General features: G+C 39.7%; 1 long non-coding RNA gene across 1 annotated transcript; it reads left to right on the top strand.

Annotated features, from left to right (window-relative positions):
* The first annotated feature begins 1,889 nt into the window (after positions 1–1,889).
* LOC131929032 (uncharacterized) lies at positions 1,890–3,398 on the top strand. Its single transcript, XR_009383880.1, has 3 exons — positions 1,890–1,943; positions 2,165–2,258; positions 3,173–3,398. It is a non-coding gene; the product is annotated as an uncharacterized LOC131929032 (long non-coding RNA).
* Positions 3,399–16,476: the final 13,078 nt, after the last annotated feature.

Raw genomic sequence — 16,476 nt, 5'->3', positions numbered from 1 at the left:
GAAATAGTTATTGGTCGAAACGCATTGTGCTTTACTACACGCTAAACGATATTACTGACAAAGCAAAGAAATAACTAATTAGTAAAAAATCCGACATATTTAACATAACACAGGCAAACACTGATTAAGTGACTTAAATGCTTCCGTTAAATATCTGGCTATTCAATGGTCATTATGTTGTTTTTAAGTAATTTGTATTAGTTTGACCGATAAAATTGTACATATTTCATAGCGTACGTCTTGATGAGTAGATTTATAGATCTAGATCTAAATCAAATCTGAATGAAGTAATTCCTTTCTTTATAGTCTAAACCAGGGGTCTCCAAACTACGGCCCGCGGGCCGAATGCGGCCCGCGAGGTCCCCTTATCCGGCCCGCGGAGATCTTTTTGTTCACGGAAAAAAATGTTTGTTAGAAATTGCCCAGAAAATACAAAACAATTTGAATATGAAGCTTTGGGTGCTAATACCGTTGCCCTCCGTGTTGCTGACATGGATGAAAAAATTGTGACTCAAGTAGTGGAAACTGCTAACAAGACCTCCAGGTGCAGTTTCAGTAGCGGTTTTCTGACTAGGATTCAAAGGCAGAAGTGAGACTGTTTCAAACCCCATTTGAAGCAAATGTAACCAGTTGCCAAGATGAATTGCAGATGGAGGTAATTGAATAGCAAGCAAATGACCTCATTAGAGACAAGTTCAAAAAATGGCGGGTGTGTTTTAATGTTTGCCCAAGGAGAACATACTTGGACCTCGAGTGTGTTGTTGGCCCCCGACAATGTTTCTTTCAGACTTTTTCTCCAGGGTAGGGGGTGCATTTAAAATATGTATATATTTCTATATAAATTACATTTCGTTGGGGGGGGGGGGGTACGGGGATACCGTTACCCAAAAGAGATGCATGGAAGAAACTCTGGCCCCCGAACTGATATTTGATAGTTAATGCGGCCCTCGGGCTGAAAAGTTTGGAGACCCCTTGTCTAAACCGTAAGATTCACATACAAAAAAAAAATAAAAAAATAAGTTTGAGTTATTGTGTCTCGATCCCGCACATCCTATCATCTGAGCGATTTAGTCACCTTAAAAAATGTGGAGAATGAAAGACGTATTTTTAAAACTTACTTACGCGCATATGCCTATTCTTTCAAATTATTTTTTTTCATCCCAAATTAGCCAGCTCCATAGTTAAACAAACAAAGATGTCTATAAAATAATTGGTAAAGGCCTGAAATAGTTTAATATAAAAATTTATGTTTGTATAGATTCTAGAGTAGTAAGAGTCTAAATCTAGATCTTAGCGTTTTAGCGTCAACCTCTAGTTTTTGTGTAGATTTAGATATAGTCTAGATCTAGAGATAGATCTAGAATCCAAATAGATAAAATAAATTTTATAAGTTTAGGTCGGAAAAGTTGTATTGTATACATTTCATAGCGTACGTAAATCTAAATCAAATTTGAATGAAATAGTTAATTTTTTTTTATATTTTTAACTCGGCAGATGACGTCATTAGTTGATGTACAAACATTAGTCACGCCATTGTTTCATAAGTTCTTTTCCACAACTATAAACACTGTTACTGTTGCATAATTAAAACTGTTTTTCTACATTCGAATATGTCTTTATTTTTTATTTTTCTTCTTTAAATAAAGTGTTGGTTATACATTTAAAACATCTACCATATTATTTTTAACAAAAGCCCGTATCAAGTTCTCCATATATCGCTGAAGATTCTGATGTGATACCCTGCGAAAATATTTTGCGGACACAATAATAAAATTGTTCCAACGTATTTTGAGAACCTTAAGAGTTTGTTTTCCATATTGATTAAAACATATTTTCAAAGGTTTTTTAAATGGCCATATGTGCTATAAATAAGATGAGGGTTTGATATTGTTTAACATAGGACATTCTATTCTGCGTTTTGTTAAACGAGAAAAATAATTCTGGTAAATTACATGACCAAATTCAATTATATATATATATATATATATATATATATATATATATATATATATATATATATGTGTGTGTGTGTGTGTGTGTGTGTGTCTGTGTGTGTGTGTGTGCGTGCGAGTCATTGTCTGTATGTCTGTGTCTAAGAATGTGTGTGTGTAAATTGTTTTATTTTAAAATGATGTTTAAATTCAAAAATGCATTTTATTTCCAGTTCAACTGAGATAAACATGAGCCCTTTTGTTTTCTTCGTCTGTGTCGGCCTTTTGTGCGCCGTGTCTACTGCCGTTAATACGGACAAACAAGATGTAAGTAGCATTGCAATCACATTGACAACTGCACTATTTTACTTTATATTCGAAATATAGAGAAAGTCTTGTAATCATGCAAAAAAACGAGATTTTTGCTAACCTCGACGTTTTACAGCTCTCTGAGTCGGAAAAACATAGTGTTGTAATCTTGTCCGTATGTGTGTGTGTGTGTTTGTGTGGATGTGTGTGTATGTAAACACGATAACTTGAGTACCGTTACAGCTAGGTTGATGAAATTTCATATATAAGTACTATATCGAAATCGTAGATACGTATCAACTTTTGAACGATTTTCGATAATAGGAATTTGAGCTTTATTTTCTTTGAATTTTCAAAAGCCTATAACTTGAGTACTTTTTCAGATAGAAAAATGAAATTTCATGTGTGAGTAAAAAAAAAGAATTTTCTGCCCTCTTTTAAATTTTAAGTAATTTATGTCGACCGGAAGTAGTAATTTTCACTATTTCCGTTTTCTCAAAAAACGCATGTGAATTTATAAAGTACTAATAATGTTCCCCACTATTATGCACATTTTATTTGGCGTTCACTTGGTGTGCAATTCTTTTTTCTACGAGATTTTATTCTATTTTTAAAAAAAGTGTAAGTATTTAAAAAGGATTAAAAATCATGTCTATATCCCGAGTTGCCATCCCCTGTTGTTTCATGTAAGAATATTCGAGAAAGTTTAGGGGAGATAACTCCCGGTTTATTTTTTAAACTTATGACACAAGCTATAGGTCTACTCCATGTTCTTTACGCAGAAAAATAACTAAACAAAAATATAACAAGTATATGCATGTGGTAACGTCAAGACTAGATAATAAGGTTTTCTTTGTTTAAATTTACTTTAATGATCACTAAAATTTGATATTGAATTTAATTTAAAATTGTATGAATCTATATTTTGACAGAATGACTCCCCTCATTATGTTGAGAAACATCCCCGAGACGCCCCTTCAGCAGAAACAACCAGCAAGGTTGAAATAGACCCCTCAAATGAGTTGTCGAAACGGACCCTGCCTCCATGATTGAAATAGACTCACAAATCAAATAAAAACAAAGACCTGAATAGCCAATTTAACAGAGACAACTAGGATTACAACAGTACGCTTCTTATGTACAGTGTTTTTGTTAAAAATAAAGTAATCTGAAATTATTGTGCCTGGTTGTGTTTTTTTTATATTTATTTATACTAGTTAATTTTTATTAATAACGAAAAGTTCTTATAAATCTCGTTAATATCACAACGCAGTAAATCAACATGATTTAGAATCGAGTCGCTAAACATAAATTGTGTTACATGCGTGCTACACATGTGAAACGCATTTACCGTCCATCGTTAATAGCTACTTATACAAAATTAGGTACACATACAAAATATAGGTACATATACAAAATATTGTGACATAAACCAAATATACGTACATATACAAAATATGCGTACATATACAAAATATAGGTACATATACAACATATAGTTACATATACAAAATATAGGTACATATACAAACAATAGGTACATATACAAAATATAGGTACATAAACGAAATATACGTAGGGGGGGGGCTACTTATACAAAATATAGGTACATATACAAATTATAGGTGTATATACAAAATATGGGCACATATACAAACTATAGGTACAAATACAAAATATAGGTACATATACAAAAGAATCGAACGTTAAACTTAACACAAGAGCGCTACTAGTGTGTGGGTCTGGAAAGAACAAATCATTAACTATACCAGTTATGACAAAAACGTGGGGCAAATGCTTCTAACAAGACTGCCCTGTGTTTCTTTTAGAGTTTTTCCCCCGGGCGGACACTGTTAAAAGAAGGCTAGAGTCTATATATTTTCTATATGAATTCCATTTCGTTCGGAGGGGGAAGGGTAAAATTTCTTCAGGGGGATGGAAGCCCCCCCCCTACTAAGAGATTCCTGGCAGATACTCTGGTCTGCCTTAACCATTACATGTTTTAGAAGGGTTGGTTCGGGCAAACCCACTAACTAATCATTATATAATATAATGACATTTGCAATGTAGTTTATATATATATATATATATATATATATATATATATATATATATATATATGCATCACATAACCAACCTCTCACAAATTGTATCACATAACCAACCTCTAACACACTGTATCACATAACCAACCTTTCTGCTCCCATCAAAACACAAATGTCTCTAATTTCACGACGCAAACGTCCATGTCTCCACAAGTCATGCCTCATGATTACGACTTCGATATACGCTATAAAAAACGTAAAATTGCGAAATGTTTGTTTTTTAAGACAATGCTTGTAGGTAAGCCTTTTAATATTATTCAAACTAAATACGGTAATCTAACATACAGCTGTATTTATTGGTTTTTAATGTAACCCTTATCAAATTAAATATGGTAATGTAACATAAAGCCGTATTTATTGATTATTTATATAATCATTATCAAAGTAAATATGATAAGACACATGTGTTTGGCTATCGCTGCAGGTATTCTCAAATGGCGGATGAAGAAAATATCTTGTGGCATACGATGCCGTACTTTTTTCTTAGTTTTTTTTTTTTTTTGCTTTCTGGTCACAACCATTAACAATTTTCGGTTAAATAACAAAAAATATGTTTCTATATTGGAATACTGCTTAATATTTATTTCTTTAAATAAAACTTAGTTTATACATGTAAAACTTCCACCATATTATTTTCAACAAAAGTCCATATCTTGAAGTTCTCCATATATCGAAGGTAGAGAATTAAATCTTTTACTTACATGTGAAATTGCATTTATCTATCTGAAATAGTAATAAAGTTATAGGCTTTTGAAAAATTCAAAGTAGAAAAAGTACCACTTCCGGTTATCGGAAATCGCTCAAAAGTTGACCAAAATCTACGATTTTGAGAAAATACTTATATATGAAATTTCATCAACCTAGCTATAACGGTACTCAAGTTATGGTGTTTACACACAGACAGACAGACACACACACACACACACACACACACAGACACACAGACATACGGACAAGATTGCAAAATTATGTTCTTCCGTATCAGTGAGGCGTAAAACGTCGAGATTTGTAAAAATCTCGATTTTTTTTATTTTGCACGGTTACAAGACTTTCTCTATACTTCGTATATATGAGAAAGTAAAAAGAGAAGTGCGTACATTGGCTTTTATATATTAGAATAACACTACAGGGTACAGCAACTCGAGATGGTGGCCGGAAAGAACCGCAAAGGAAAAAAGCGCAACGGAAAAAAGCGCAAAACAAAAAGCGCAACGGAAAAAAGCGCACACGGAAAAAAGCGCAAAGAGAAAAAAGCGCACACAGAAAAAAGCGCAAAGAGAAAAAAGCGCAAACGGCGAAAAGCGCAAAGAGAAAAAAGCGCACACAGAAAAAAGCGCAAACAGAAAAAAGCGCAAACGGAAAAAAGCGCAAAGAGAAAAAAGCGCACACGGAAAAAAGCGCAAAGAGAAAAAAGCGCAAAGAGAAAAAAGCGCAAAGAGAAAAAAGCGCAAACAGAAAAAAGCGCAAACAGAAAAAAGCGCAAACGGAAAAAAGCGCAAAGAGAAAAAAGCGCAAACGGAAAAAAGCGCAAACAGAAAAAAGCGCACACGGAAAAAAGCGCAAACGGAAAAAAGCGCAAACGGAAAAAAGCGCAAACAGAAAAAAGCGCAAACGGAAAAAAGCGCAAACAGAAAAAAGCGCACACAGAAAAAAGCGCAAACAGAAAAAAGCGCAAACGTAAAAAAGCGCAAACAGAAAAAAGCGCACACAGAAAAAAGCGCAAACGGAAAAAAGCGCAAACAGAAAAAACAACGAAAAATGTGCAAAAGAGAAATTTAGCACAAAGACCATATGGACTAGATGACACATTTATACATGACTGTTAGGGCTTCTGTGAGAGTGTCGTGTTTGATCACGTGATCTACTACCATTTAAAGCGTACAACTACCATCTGCATTCCCATCACCACGATACAGGCGATAATCACTTTACACAATGCCTATTATTTTCTTGGTCAATAATTATTCAACTACTATTCTCGTATAAACATAAAACTATCGACATTACACGAAGTATCTTTCACATTCTCCCTAGTCCGAACTACCTAGCTTGCATACCATAACAACCCGTTCCTATGGCAAAACTTCACTCTCTTTCATCCGCGTCATCAAACATGCATTCGCACCAAAATAACAATTTTGTATTTAATATTTTTTCACATCATGACGCACCTACCTACCTACCTACTACCCACCTACCCACCTGCCGCCTACATACTTACCAAACTACCCACCAAAAAAGTATCGGTGAAGTTCGTAAGTTTCATAAACTGTACTAGACATCTTTTTTTTAATGAAAATTCATTGACATCATTGACATATGTTACATATATGTTACATTTTGCGACAACCTTAATTAGTGCGTTGGGCTTGTATGAAAACTCACTTCGAACTAACTCAATTACATGCTATTTATTTTAATATTACACGGTAAGCGTCACCCAACTGTTGTGATGTGAGGTGAGGACAGGTTCGACAATAAACCAACACGAAAGTACGAAAGAGACATAGACTGCCTATTAGAGAATGGACCCTTAACTTTCCTAACCCCAGGGGCGTAGCGAGGGGGGGCGGGGGGCGCGGACCGCACCGGGTGACACCATTTAGGGGGGTGACACCAAGGCAAAAAATAGCAAAATATATAGAGAAAAACTCGAGGGGGGGTGCAAATCGAAAGTTTGAGGGGGGGGGGGGGGGGGTGCAAATCGAAAACTTGAGGGGGGGGGGGTGCAAATCGAAAATTTGAAAGTTTGTCCCTGGGAAGGGTCTCTATGCCTCTGGGGGGTGACACCATTAAGTGCCGCACCGGGTGACACCCGACCTCGCTACGCCACTGCCTAACCCCACCATTTATTATACCCTACCTAACCTCTAAATTTCCTGCGCTAAATGTCACTTCCCTCCCAATCGTTCCTATTCTACAGAATTGTGTATACTGTTTATTTACATTCTTTAATCTCAATATAACTAAAATAGACTTTTGTTTGAAGGGTAGTGAAAACATGTAAACAAAAGGGACGCTACTCTAAATCTATGCGAATACTTATATGCAGTGGCGTAGGCAGGGGGGGTTATGGGGGGTCATAACCCCCCCCCCCCATAGACCCCTCGGTATATATATATATATACATATACATATATATATATATATATATATATATATATATATATATATATATATATATATATATATATATATATATATGTAACTAGGGGAAGTTACCAAGAGACATAACGTGTTACAGTCTGACGTCACAGTGCAGGTGTTGGCTGATGCCAAGGCGTAATATCTCGGGAAGCGATACGAAAGACGGTCTGTCAACTTTGATGTGACAGGATGCAGGTGGCTTATTAAAATCGGACTGTACGACAGAAGCGGCGTAATTAACAGTCTGATGTAACGATTAGAATCGATTACAATTACGATTATGATAGGACCGAATATGAGTACGATTATGAAGGGGATATAAGGAAGGCGACGGCTGAGCTCGAGGTCTCTCAGAAAGTCGGTCTCTCAGAAAGTCGGTCTCAGAAGGTCTGTCAGTCAGTCCGTCAGTCTCTCTCTCTCAGTGAGTCTGTGTGGCAGTATCAAGTTGGTTATACTGTGTTAAGAAGGACGTTAGACATGTGTATTCAGTTAGATGAAGCCTAGTGAGGACTGTTGGGGGTCCGTTGATTCAGACTATTATTGTGAAACATCTCTCTTGATTCATTATATTATTGTGAAGCATTCTTTGATTCATGTAATAAAAGGATCAATAATGAACCTGCATCTTCGAGTATCTATGCTGTGGTCAATGTTGTGTGGAATGAGTGGTTAGACTCGGGAAGGTCACATTTGGCGTTGTCGGCAGGGTAGCCAGAGACTCGTTACATTTGGCGTTGTCGGCAGGATAGACTCGGGGACTCGTTACATTTGGCTCTGCGAGCAGGATAAGTCTCGTTACATCTGGCGCTGCGAACAGGATGAATTCAACGAGACTTGCCGCTTTAGGCACCCATAGTCAACCTAGTTCATAACTGTGTTTAGTGTGTGTGTGAATTCGGACATTCAGGAACAGTGAAAATTGAGGAACGAGGAAAAAAATTTTCATACACACACGGTAAGAAAGAACTCTTTTTTTTTTTACTAAAGGAATAAAATGTCTACTCTGGACGAGAAGCAGACCCATATTGTGGTCCTGCCCAGAGAGTCCCACATTAACAAATTTTACGGGGACGGTGATCCAACTTTAACCAACAGGTTCAGTGAGGAGGTCAAAGCGGCCTGGGCCTCGAGAAACATGTCACCAGAGGAAAGATTAAGACTGCTGATGGGCAGTATAGGAGAGACGGTTAGGGCAGAGGTCAAATGCCACGATAAAACCGTCCAATCAGATCCAGATAAGGTGCTGGATCTAATTATGGAGACCTTTGGGGAGAGACGGTCGGGATCGCGACTGCTATCGGGGTTCGTAGGCGTAAAGCAGAGAATGGCGGAGAGTGTGATGGAGTATTCACACCGAATAAACAGGGCCTTTGATTCGGTAAAGGGCAAAACACCTGACATTGATGTACGCCTACTGAGGGACCAGTTCATCGAGGGGCTAGCAACCCCGATCTTAAGGAGAGAGCTGAAAGAGGAGGTCCACAAAGACCCGCAGTTGACCTTCCTTCAGGTTAGGAACTCAGCGATCCGCAGGTCCGAGGATGAGGACCAATCGAACTGTTCGGTGGACAAAGTCTCTGTGCCGGAACAGAAACAATCCCCACCCACGGGGACCGGCACGGTGGAAACCATGATGGCTCAACTGTTGGCCCACCTGGATAAGGTTAACCAAAGATTGGAGAGGTTAGAAAGCAGGTCAACAGCTGAGAATCAGGAAAAGAACGGTACAAAACAGAGACAGGTTGGACGGCCGCGACCCGCCGGTCCATCACTCCGGTGGACGGCTGACGGTCGACCAATTTGTTTGTCCTGTTCACAACCCGGACATATGGCACGGTACTGCCAGGGAAACGGTCGTCCTCTGTAAGGCAGGGCCAGGCTACAGAGGGGCGAGGTTATGGCCCAAGAAGCAAAATGATGGGAGTCTGTCCCGAAATGGTGATTACGATTGGGGACATCGCGGTGAAGGCAATTGTGGATACAGGCTCCCAGGTGACGACAATCACGGAAAATTTTTACACCAAATGGATGAAAGGAAAAGACCATAGGTTGAGGTCTGACACATGCATGCGCCTGACGGCAGCTAATGGACTAACCATTCCATACTGTGGTTATTTTCTGGCGGATGTCGTGGTGGCGGGACATAGGTTGAAGCAGGTTGGGGTGTTCGTTACGAAACACAACCTAGAGACAAATGTGTCAAATATACCTTGCCTGTTGGGCATGAATATTCTTGGCCAGTTGCCAGAATTTCTTACAAATATTGTCGGATCGACCACACCAGGTCGGGGATCCAAGTTGGCCAGGTTTGCCAAGACCAGAGGAAGGATATCAATCCCGGCAAACACGGTCAAGGCAATCACATTACAAATTGGTGATAGAAGCGTGAATGGTGATGTGATGATAGAACCATGTGGCGCCGCACTGAGGGCAGGCGTCGTGTTACTGCGGACATACACATCAGCGGAAAATGGACTAGTTCAAGGATTAGTGGCAAATGTTTTGGATGAGGAAATTTTTATACCGCCTAATACTCTGGTAGGAGTACCACAGAACGTCGAGGTACAAAGGTCGGCACAGTGCATCGAACTGAGCAATACCAGCAATAATGAAGTAACAGTTAGGTCGGTCAATGTGACGGCCGAGGTGAAGAAAGAGGATGGCCGATCACATACATTCCCGGAAACTGAGGACCCAAAACTAAATGAATTGTTGAATAAGTACAGGGATATATTTGCCTCGTACGAGGGTGATTTGGGTTACACGGAAGTAATAAAACACCAGATACCCTTACTACAAGACAAGCCGGTGGCGCAACCTTATCGAAGATTACCACCGAGTCACTACTCTGCGGTGAAGGCACACCTGAACGATCTACTAAAAAAGGGAATTATTACAACCAGCACTAGCCCGTATGCGGCACCGATAGTAGTGGTAAAAAAGAAGTCAGGGGAGATAAGACTGTGTTGTGATTACCGGAAATTGAACAATATCACAAGAAGGGATGCATTCCCCTTGCCTCGTATTGATGAATGTCTTGATGCGTTGGGGGGAGCAAGATTTTTTTCTACCTTGGATTTGGCTAGTGGCTACCACCACGTGGCCATGCACCCCAACGATCAACATAAAACTGCATTTATTTCTCCACTGGGACTGTACGAGTGGACCCGTATGCCGTTTGGTCTAACTAATGCACCTGCTACATTCCAGCGAGTAATGCAGAGTGCTATGAGTGACTTTCTATTTCAAATAATGTCGGTGTACTTGGATGATATACTGGTTTACTCAAAAACTTGGGAGGACCATCTAGAAAGATTAGAACAAGTGTTTCTCCGTCTTAGGGAGATAGGAGTAAAGCTGAACCCAGACAAATGCTGCTTCGGTCTGAAATCGGTACATTTTTTGGGTTACGTGATTTCGTCGGATGGCATCGCCACTGACCCAGATAAAATTGCAGCTGTTAAAGAATGGAAACAGCCAACAACTACAGTAGAGGTCAGATCATTCTTGGGCTTTGCTTCCTATTATAGAAAGTTTGTGCCTGGTTTTGCAAAAATTGCCGCACCATTGCATGACTTGGTAAACAAAATGACAAAGAAACACAGTAAGGAGAAAAAGAAAGGTAAAACACAACTGATAGGTGAATTATGGACTGAGGAATGCCTGAACTCGTTTAAGCTCTTGAAAAAGGCTTTGACAGAGACGCCGATATTAGGATATGCAGACTTTGACAAACCATTTCGGCTAGAAATTGACGCCAGCTCTAAAGGTCTGGGAGCTGTGCTATCACAACAACAAAAGCAAGGCTTCAGGGTTATTGCTTATGCCAGTCGAGCTCTGAAGGAATCAGAGAAGAACATGACAAATTACAGCGCCATGAAACTAGAACTTTTGACATTAAAATGGGCTGTGACGGAAAAATTCAGGGACTATTTATTAGGTGCTAAATGTGTGGTATACACTGACAATAACCCCTTGAGTCACCTAAAGACAGCAAAGTTGGGATCCATCGAACAGCGATGGGCAGCAGAATTGGCACTCTTTGACCTAGAGATAAAATATCGCCCGGGGCGGTCCAATGGCAATGCGGACGCCTTATCAAGGAATCCTTACGAGAGACCGGGCGATGAGGAAGAAATGCTGACAGGAATATGTGAGGTCAGAGCGTCAACAGATATCCCTCACGGGGTGCAAGTGAGGCAGAACGGACAGACCGGGGTGGAGCACATTTCCACAGAGCCCGGACATATGGACATTGGTGATTTTAGTTGCCTTAATCACAAAGAGATAAGAGATGCCCAGAGAACGGATAGTGGCTTACAGCCGCTGTTGAAACACGTCCAGGAACAAAAATTCCCAGGAAGAAGGGAAAGAGAACAATTTGGTCGAGAAACAAAGAAAATACTGAGTCAGTGGGACCGTCTCAGTATACAGGATGGTGTTCTCATGCGGAGAATTCATGACCAAATTGATGGGACAATACACCAGGTGGTGGTGCCTGGACAATTACGAGAAGAAGTGCTAAGGTTGGCACATGACAGGGCAGGACACCAGGGTCAGGACAGGACGCACAAAATATTACGACGAAGGTGTTACTGGCCCAATATGGAAATGGAGGTCAAACGCCATTGTGAGGTTTGTGTGAGGTGTCAGCATGCGAAAATGCCAGTTGTCAAAATGAGACAGCCATCGGGACACCTATTAGCGACAAAACCACTAGAGATTGTGGCTATGGACTTTACGTCGTTGGAGCAATCATCGGATGGGACGGAACATGTGTTGGTAATGACTGATGTTTTCACCAAATGGACTGTGGCGGTGCCCACACGAGATCAGACTGCCAAAACAGTGGCAAAGGTCTTAATAGAACATTGGTTCATCAAATATGGCATACCAAGACAATTACACTCTGACCAAGGAAGGGCCTTCGAGTCAGAAGTAATTAACCAACTGTGCAGCCACTACGGGATCAACAAATCTAGAACAACCACATTTAATCCGAAAGGAAACGGACAGTGCGAGCGGTTCAACCGCAGCATGCATGATTTGCTGCGTACTCTAGAACCTGAACAGAAAAAACGTTGGCCTGATTTTCTCCCAGAGTTGGTATATCTATACAACTGCACACCCCATGCCACAACCGGCTTTTCGCCACACATGTTGCTGTTCGGACGGGAGGCTCGACTCCCCCTTGACTTGTTCCTAGGAAAAAAGGAGAGTATGACTGGCTCATACACTGCACTGGAATATGTGAAGGAACATATGAGACGAATTAGAGAAATGTACAGGGTAGTACAGGAAAGACTAGAACATGAAGCACGGCGAAGGGAACCGCCGGTACAGACAAAGGACCCGCCACTCAAACTGAACGACAGGGTATTACTGCGTAGCCACCCATTAGGCAGAAACAAAATCCACGATCTCTGGGGACAGGAGATATGGCAAGTCGTGGAGATGCCTAAAGTAGCAGGTGGCCCCTTTAAGATAAGACCCATCGATCACACCAAACCGGATCGGTGGGCGAATATTGCTCAATTAAAGAAATATTGTCATAGTCAAGAGGAGCAGTTACACACAAGGAAACCCAAGACAATTAGGGAACCGGAAACTATTACGGAAATTCTCATACCCATCCCGGAACCATGTCACCATCAACAGAACAACAGCGACACACAAGGGGAGGATACCGGCAACAAGGAGGATCCCGGTCCCTCCAAAAGCAGAGAGACAGTAGACCATCAGATAAGTGGTCCGCGGAGAAGTTTGAGAAACAGAAAGAATACGAAATTTTTTGTCAGCAACCATCAATTCTTTCATGGTCGCGCTGGTATGAAAACAGACTGTTCAAAAAGTCATAAAAGTGAACTGGTGAAGGCACCAAACGAAAAAAGGTGGATGTGAATTCTAGAACTGTTTTGTGTCTGAGGAAGATGATGTAGACACATTGGATATGTGAAATAGGGATAACTGTCAATCTTATACGAATGTGACGACATTGACAGTGAGTGGAACAATGGATTTTTTTTTACGGTGGTGCGATGGACTTTGAGGGACTGCACCTGCCAAGCGTTGTTTGTGGTTGATAACACACAAAAAAAGGCAGGGGTGGATGTAACTAGGGGAAGTTACCAAGAGACATAACGTGTTACAGTCTGACGTCACAGTGCAGGTGTTGGCTGATGCCAAGGCGTAATATCTCGGGAAGCGATACGAAAGACGGTCTGTCAACTTTGATGTGACAGGATGCAGGTGGCTTATTAAAATCGGACTGTACGACAGAAGCGGCGTAATTAACAGTCTGATGTAACGATTAGAATCGATTACAATTACGATTATGATAGGACCGAATATGAGTACGATTATGAAGGGGATATAAGGAAGGCGACGGCTGAGCTCGAGGTCTCTCAGAAAGTCGGTCTCTCAGAAAGTCGGTCTCAGAAGGTCTGTCAGTCAGTCCGTCAGTCTCTCTCTCTCAGTGAGTCTGTGTGGCAGTATCAAGTTGGTTATACTGTGTTAAGAAGGACGTTAGACATGTGTATTCAGTTAGATGAAGCCTAGTGAGGACTGTTGGGGGTCCGTTGATTCAGACTATTATTGTGAAACATCTCTCTTGATTCATTATATTATTGTGAAGCATTCTTTGATTCATGTAATAAAAGGATCAATAATGAACCTGCATCTTCGAGTATCTATGCTGTGGTCAATGTTGTGTGGAATGAGTGGTTAGACTCGGGAAGGTCACATTTGGCGTTGTCGGCAGGGTAGCCAGAGACTCGTTACATTTGGCGTTGTCGGCAGGATAGACTCGGGGACTCGTTACATATATATATATATATATGTAAATTGAAAGTTTGAGGGGGGGGGGGGGAAGTCTGGAAGAAACACTGCATGTAGCCTATATAACAGAAGAGCTATGGTTGTTTATATCATTTTGCATTCGTCCGGTAAACATTTCAGTAAAATACCTTAAAAACCTTCCATAACCTTTTTATAAAGAAACAAAGAGAGATGAAGTTTTATAATAACATCAGGCTACATGCAGTGTTTCTTCCAGACTTTTTCCCCCCTCAAACTTTCGATTGTACCCCCCCCCCCGCCCTAAAACTTTGATATCCACCCCCTCATACTTTATATATATATATATATATATATATATATATATATATATATATATATATATATATATATATATATATATATATATATATATATATATATATATATATATATATATATACCGAGGGGTCTATGGGGGGGGGGGGGGTTATGTCGAACCTGTCCTCACCTCACATCACAACAGTTGGGTGACGCTTACCGTGTAATATTAAAATAAATAGCATGTAATTGAGTTAGTTTGAAGTGAGTTTTCATACAAGCCCAACGCACTAATTAAGGTTGTCGCAAAATGTAACATATATGTAACATATGTCAATGATGTCAATGAATTTTCATTAAAAAAAAGATGTCTAGTACAGTTTACGAAACTTACGAGCTTCGCCGATACTGTTTTGGTTGGTAGTTTGGTAAGTATGTATGCGGGTAGGTGGGTAGGTGGGTAAGTGGGTAGGTGGGTAGATAGGTAGGTAGGTAGGTAGGTGGGTAGTAGGTAGTTAGGTAGGTGCGTCATGATGTGAAAAAATATTAAATACAAAATTGTTATTTTGGTGCGAATGAATGTTGTTACGAGAGATATGACGATGCATGTTTGATGACGCGGATGAAAGAGAGTGAAGTTTTGCCATAGGAACGGGTTGTTATAGTATGCAAGCTAGATAGTTCGGACTAGGGAGAATGTGAAAGATACTTCGTGTAATGTCGATAGTTTTATGTTTATACGAGAATAGTAGTTGAATAATTATTGACCAAGAAAATAATAGGCAGTGTGTGAAGTGATTATCGCCTGTATCGTGGTGATGGGAATGCAGATGGTAGTGGTACGCTTTAAATGGTAGTAGATCACGTGATCAAACACGACACTCTCACAGCAGCCCTAACAGTCATGTATAAATGTGTCATCTAGTCCATATGGTCTTTGTGCTAAATTTCTCTTTTGCACATTTTTCGTTGTGTTTTTTCTGGTTGCGTATTTTTCTGTTTCTGTTTGCGCTTTTTTCCGTTTGCGCTTTTTTCTGTGTGCGCTTTTTTCTGTTTGCGCTTTTTTCTGTGTGCGCTTTTTTCTGTTTGCGCTTTTTTCCGTTTGCGCTTTTTTCCGTTTGCGCTTTTTTCCGTTTGCGCTTTTTTCCGTTTGCGCTTTTTTCCGTGTGCGCTTTTTTCTGTTTGCGCTTTTTTCCGTTTGCGCTTTTTTCTCTTTGCGCTTTTTTCCGTTTGCGCTTTTTTCTGTTTGCGCTTTTTTCTGTTTGCGCTTTTTTCTCTTTGCGCTTTTTTCTCTTTGCGCTTTTTTCTCTTTGCGCTTTTTTCCGTGTGCGCTTTTTTCTCTTTGCGCTTTTTTCCGTTTGCGCTTTTTTCTGTTTGCGCTTTTTTCTGTGTGCGCTTTTTTCTCTTTGCGCTTTTTTCCGTTTGCGCTTTTTTCTCTTTGCGCTTTTTTCTGTGTGCGCTTTTTTCTCTTTGCGCTTTTTTCCGTGTGCGCTTTTTTCCGTTGCGCTTTTTGATTTGCGCTTTTTTCCGTTGCGCTTTTTTCCGTTGCGGTTCTTTCTGGGAACCCTCGAGATATAGACTTGATTTTGTCTTAAGAGTAAAGCAAATAATGAAAAACTCAGCATAGCATTATTTTTTAAAATATATTTTTAAAAAATTTCAAAAAGTGTTATCACCGTTCGTATTTAATTATTTAAACTATTTTTACCGCCACAATAAAAACTAAAATTGTAAAATAAATGATTGGATTAATCTTTTAAAGTTCCAAGTATTGATTCTATTTCAATCGTGCACTGTTGCAACGTATTTTGAGAACCTTTAGAGTTTGTTTTCCATATTGATTAAAACATATCTTTAAAGCTTTTTTTTAAAATGGCCATATGTGCTAT

Source organism: Physella acuta, unplaced genomic scaffold (genome assembly GCF_028476545.2).
Source record: "Physella acuta isolate Inbredline_101_S28 unplaced genomic scaffold, ASM2847654v3 ptg001585l, whole genome shotgun sequence".
NCBI lineage: Eukaryota > Metazoa > Mollusca > Gastropoda > Physidae > Physella > Physella acuta.
This window is presented reverse-complemented; position numbering and strand designations above follow the sequence as displayed.